The following is a 6,440-nucleotide window of genomic DNA, read 5'->3' on the forward strand; positions in this document are numbered from 1 at the left end:
AAAAAAAAAAAAAAAAAGGCCTGGGCAAAGAACCTGAATGTCGAACAGACATGTCTCAAAAGAAGATCTACAAATGGCCAACAATCAAATGAAAATATGTAGCATCACTAATCATTAGGGAAATTCAAATTAAAACTATAGATACCAACTCGCACCTGTCAGAACAGCTATTTTCTTTCTCTTTTTAAAATTTCGTTATTTTACTTTAAGTTGCGGGATACATGTGCAGAATGTTCAGGTGTGTTGCATAGGTATACGTGTGTCATGGTGCCTTGCTGCGCCTATTGTCATCTAGGTTTCCTCCCCTCACCCCCAACCCCTCAACAGGCCCCGGTGTGTGTTAGAACATCTGTTTTCAAAAAGACAAAATATAACAACAAATGTTGACAAGGGTATGGAGAAAAGGAAACCCTGTTCACTATTGGTGGGAATGTAAATTAGCACAGTCACTAAGGCAAACACTGTGGAGGCTCAAAAGACTAAAATATAGACCTACTATATGATCCAGCAATCCCACTGCTGGGTATATATCCAAAATAAAGGAAATCAACATATTGAGGAGATAGCTGCACTCACATTTTTATCGTAGCACTATTCACAATAGCCAAGTTATGGTATCAGTCTAAGCATCCATGAACAAATGAATGGTTAAAGAAAATGTGGCATATGTATATAATGTCTTTATATTTAGACAGCCTTTAGAAAGAAGGAAATATTGTCCTTTCGAAATAGGTGAACCTGGAGGACAGTATGCTAAGTAAAATAAGCCAGGCACAGAAAAGCAAATATCACAAGTTTTCAATTATACGTAGAATCTAAAACAATCAAACTCATAGAAGCAAAAATTGAATGGTGGTTATCAGAGTGGGGGCTTAGGGAAATGGTCAAAAGGTGTGAAGCGGCAATGAGACAAGAAGAATAAATGTTAAGTATTTAAGGTGATGGATATGTTAAATAGCTTGATTTAATCACTCCACACTCTGTATATACATGATAACATCACTTTGTGTCCCATAATTACATAATTGGTCAAAAAATAAAAATTAAATGAAAATCATAAAATACTGATAACAGACATTTGATAAGATTAATACTGAATAACAATATTTTTTACTCATCTAATCACTTCATTTATAAATAAAAATTATAAGATTAATAATGTTGATAAATGCTGAAGGTGAACCTCAGCTGACCTTCCTCAAGGACTGTCAAAAGCATAAGGATTATTGTTAAAAGAACAGTGCTTTTTGGACATGCACTTTGTTAGTCCAGTTATTATGGTACAAGTTATTCAATTTAATTGATTTAAACTGAACCATCTGCCATCTGACTGGCTCATAGCCAGTGGGATTTATGTAAGTAAATGAGTATCAGAGATAGAAATAATACTAATGTGAAGTTTATATTTCAGTAAGAATGAATGTCCTCTTGTGAATCGCTTGAAACTGGAAGGCGGAGGTTGCAGTGAACTGAGATCACGCCACTGAACTCCAGAGTGGGCAACAAGAGCAAAACTCCGTCTCAAAAAAGCAAAAACAAAAACAAAAACAAAAAACAATGTCTCCTTGTTCATCGACAAAAATTAAATATATAAAAATGTATGCAAATCAAAAATCCTACTTTCAAGACTTCTCCTGAACGAGGTAGAATAAGTAGGATTAGATATATTCTTCTGCCCAAAACATTATTTAAATGCACAAAATAAATGAAACAAAGATTTTGAAGACATTGGATATCAGACAATGACAGAGAGCAATAACAGACATAGTAAATAAACAATGTGAGCTCTCTGATTGTCCCAGTATACTTTCTGAAGAGGTTTCCAGGTGGCACCAAAAAGGAAAACCAGATAGAGCCTATGACTTGAAGAGACATAGCAGGGAAAGAAGGGAAGATAAGGTTGATAGAGTTTGCGATTCAGAGTACCAGAAAGAAGAGAGTTGCCCAGACAGAGAACTCTAGAGATCTGGAAGAGCTCTCCCTGAGTCATCAGCTGAATACTAATCAGCAAATGAACATGGGAAAACAACTTGAGACCAGAAAAGAAATGCATGAAAAGACAGAGGTAACAATCCTTTGTACTTACACAGGACTGGAAGAATAAATGGTCATTTCCACTAACTAGAGTGGAAATCCTAATAATTGAAAGGGTACCGTAGGAGGGTAGAGTATGTAGAAAATTTGTGCGTCAATCATGGAGCAAAATTAGCCATAGGTCAAATTTGGCTGTGGTCCTGCCTAACAAAATTTAAAGGCAATAAGCAGATACAAACTGTAAGAAATATTAAAGGAATTCCCACAGGTAGAAGGAAAATAATCCAGATGGAAATAAGAATTTACAGAAAGGGGTGATTTTTTGCCTCATTATTGTTACATTTTTTTGCTTCCTTTGCATGCCTTGGGATTTTACATTACATGTAGAACTGAAAATTCAACTTTGTTGGGTTCTTGATTATTTTTTTCTTTCCTTTCTTTTTCTTTTTTTTTTTTTTTTGCATTTTACAAATACTCTTGAGCTTTTTTTCTGAAATATGATTAATTTGTTGACAACAGTTTAATCCTTTTGAGTTTTCCCTTTAGCATATGCTAAAGATCCATACAGAGGAACAATAGTATAAAATACCTCCTAAGAACATTTCTGCTTTGCTGTTTTAAATGATGGCCAATTTATCACTATTGTGATGATTGTCTCATAGAATATTTTACCAAATGTCTGAGATTATCTGATGTCATGATAGCCATGATCATGATGTCAGACACACATGGTGGATTTCCTAGATCATGCCCTCATAGACCTTGCAACCTGACAATTCCCATCTGTTCTTTGCAGAATTGGAAAGCAAATTTTGTGCACCTGTGATAGAATTCTTGATATTCTTCATAGATTTTGTCATTCTGTTCAATCAGATGTTCTTGCGTAAGGACTTTAATCATTAATATTGAAATATAGAACTAAAAAATATACGAAATGAAAATTTTGTACTAGATTACCCCAAATCTTTATTTTGGACATGAGTACTTCTCAAACTACAGAATTACAACCCTCAAGTTTTCTTCACCAGCAAGGATATTGTAACACAGCAAAAGAGAAAGTTAATACATTTCATTAAGTTACTGGAAAGTGTGGCATCCTCAGTTCTTAGTCTTCTTGGGAGAAATAATTCAGTCAAGAAACAATTTAACAAAGAAAGCAGAGAACAACCGTTTGATACAGCAGTCCCACTACTGGGTATCAACCCAGAGGAAAAGAGGTCATTATACAAAAAAAGATAATTGCACATGCATGTTTATAGCAACACAATTTGCAACTGCAGAAATATGGAACCAGCCCAGTTGCCTATCAGTTAATGAGTGGATAAAGGAATTGTGGTATGTATAGATATACCATGGGATACTATGGAGACATAAAAAGGAACAAAATAATGACATTCTGGCACTTGCAGCAATCTGGATGGAATTGGAGATCATTATTTTAAGTTAAGTAACTCAGGAATGTAAAACTGAACATCGTATGTTCTCACTTATAAGTGGTACCTAAGCTATAAGAATGCAAAGGCATAAGAATGATAAAAGGGACTTTGGGAACTGGGGGAAAGATTGGGAGTGGAGGTGAGGATAAAAGACTACAAATTGGTACAGTGTATACTGCTCTGATGATGGGTGCACCAAAATCTCAAAAATCACCGCTAAAGAACTTACTCATGTAATCAAACACCACCTGTTCCCCAAAAACCTATGGAAATTTAAGAAGAGAGAGAGCTATGCAGAAAAAAAGCTTCAGAAAACTAACTACAGGACCCTTTTATATCATTGCTGAGTACTCAGATATGCAAGTGTGGAGTGAAACTCGATGAGGCCAGGTAAAAAAACAACCAAGTACCTATAAGGTAAATATTTCCAGAGTTCACACAAGACAAGCTCTAACAACATATATTGAACTCCACCTAGCCCGAGTGGAGAGTTCTTGATTATTTAGCATATTTAAGAGAGTAACTTTTCATCAGAGGGGACAGTATCTTAATAATTTGGACAAATTATCAGTGGAATAAAGCCAACCCTAGATTGCTCGCAGAAAAGTTTTCAAATATGACTCAAAGGAATGACAGTGATCTATAAGTAACCAGTTGCCTGTCGATATAAAGCCTAACAATTTTTAAAGGAAGAAAACAAATATCCAGTCATATAAACATCAAATCTTTAATGTTCAGCATAAAATAAAAAATGACTGCTAAGTTAAGTAAAAAAATGTAATCCAAAACAGGAGAAAAATAATCAAATAGAACTATAAATGACAGAGATAATGGAACTAGCAAATACATTAAACAGCGATTATAAATATGTAAACATATGTAAAGAATAACATGAACAAAATAAAAGGGTAAATAGAAATTTAAAAAACAAGCAACTAGATAGAACTTCTAGAGTTGAAAAATAATGTCTAAATGAAACTTTAGATAGGCTTAACAACACATAAGATATTATACAAGAAAATATCAGTAAATATTCAAATTTAGCAATGAATCTATTAAAATTGAAAAAGAAAGAGGATGAAATAATTTGTTTCAGTAACCCACGGAACAAAATAAATTTATGTGCAGACATGGAATAGGAATTCTGAACAGGGTAAGGACAGAGAAAAAATAAATAAAAATTGAAGAAATAGAGGTTACTATATTCTCAAATTTGAATAAAGCTACAATGCTTGCTCAACACCTAGAAATATTTTTAAATGCCTATCAAAATAAAACAAAGCAAAATAAAATTGCTAAAAGCCTGTGATAGAGAAAATATTAACAGTGGCCAGAGAAAAAAGACAAATTACATAAGAAAAACAAGGTTTAAAATGTATGCATATTGGTTGCACAGTAGTGTTAATGGCTTCAAGATTTGGTCCTCGGACCTGGCAGCTGCCACTGGTGTTGAGCTGGTAGGAAGTCACTGTTGGTGCGCTCACTGGAACTTGAACCCATTGTCACCCCTCTGACTCACCAGCAAAAAAAGAAATTGATTAATTTTTAGAAAATGGTTGTAGCAGATTGTCCAGGAAAGTTCTTCATTGTTGGGCTTAATATGGAAACAAATGAGAAAGCGCTTGAAGCACCATTTGGCAAATACGGACGAATAGTGAATAGTGGAAGTACTCTTGATGAAAGACCGTGAAGCCAACAAATCAAGAGGATTTGCTTTTGTCACCTTTGAAAGCCCAGCAGACGCTAAGGATGCAACCAGAGACATGAATGGAAAGTTATTAGATGGAAAAGCCATCAAAGCGGAATAAGCCACCAAACAATCATTTGAAAGTGGTAGACGTGGACCACCTCCACTTCCAAGAAGTAGAGGCCCTCCAAGAGGTCTAAGAGGTGAAGAGGAGGAAGTGGAGGAACCAGGGAACCTCCCTCATGGGGAGGACACATGGATGATGGTGGATATTCCATGCATTTTAACACGAGTTCTTCGAGGGAACCACTCCCAGTAAAAAGAAAACCATCACCAAGAAGTGGGGGTCCTTCTCCTAAGAGATCTGCACCTTCAGGACCAGTTCACAGCAGCAGTGGAATGGAAGGAAGAGCTCCTTTATCACATGGGAGAGATAGTTACGGAGGTCTACCTCGAAGGGAACTGCTGCCCTCTCGTAGAGATGTTTATTTGTCCACAAGAGATGATGTGTATTCTACTAAAGACAGCTCTTCAAGCAGAGATTACCCAAGTTCTCGTGATACAAGAGAGTATGCCCCACCATCACGAGATTATACTTACCATGATTATGGTCATTCCAGTTCACGTGATGACCATCCATCAAGAGGTTATAGTGATGGATATGATCGTGATCATGACTATTCAGATCATCCAAGTGGAAGTTCCTACAGAGATTCATATGAGAGTTATGATAACTCATATAGTGCTCCACCTACACAAGGGCCCCCACCATTTTATGCTGGAAGCAGCCCCTATCATGATTACAGCAGCTCACATGACGGATATGGTAGAAGTCAAGACAGTTACTCAAGCAGCCGAAGTGATCTCTACTCAAGTGGTCGTGATTAGCTTGGCAGACAAGAAAGAGGGCTTCTGGCTTCTTTGGAACGGGGGTACCCTTCTCCACGTGATTCCTACAGCAGTTCAAGCTGCAGAGCACCAAGAGGTGGTGGCCATGGAGGAAGCCGATCTGATAGAGGGGGAGGCAGAAGCAGATACTAGAAACAAACTGGTTTGGTTTTGAGCCAAAACCCCAGTTCAAAGAAACAAACAAGAAGTGAAACTATTCTGTCACAGCTACCCAAGGACTACTAAAAGGAAAACTTGTGTTACTTTTTTTAAATTCCCTGTTAAGTTCCCCTCCATAATTTTTATGTTCTTGTGAGAAAAAAAGTAAAACATGTTCAATTTTATTTGACTTTATGACATTGCTTTTCAACAAGCAAATGTTAAATGTGTTAAGA

At 36.3% G+C, this 6,440-nt stretch overlaps 1 pseudogene; it reads left to right on the forward strand.

Annotated features, from left to right (window-relative positions):
* The first annotated feature begins 5,022 nt into the window (after nt 1-5,022).
* On the forward strand, nt 5,023-6,198 carry LOC105524851 (annotated as a pseudogene).
* Nucleotides 6,199-6,440: the final 242 nt, after the last annotated feature.

This window comes from Colobus angolensis, unplaced genomic scaffold, assembly GCF_000951035.1.
Source record: "Colobus angolensis palliatus isolate OR3802 unplaced genomic scaffold, Cang.pa_1.0 Scaffold51, whole genome shotgun sequence".
Classification (NCBI taxonomy): Eukaryota; Metazoa; Chordata; class Mammalia; order Primates; family Cercopithecidae; genus Colobus; species Colobus angolensis.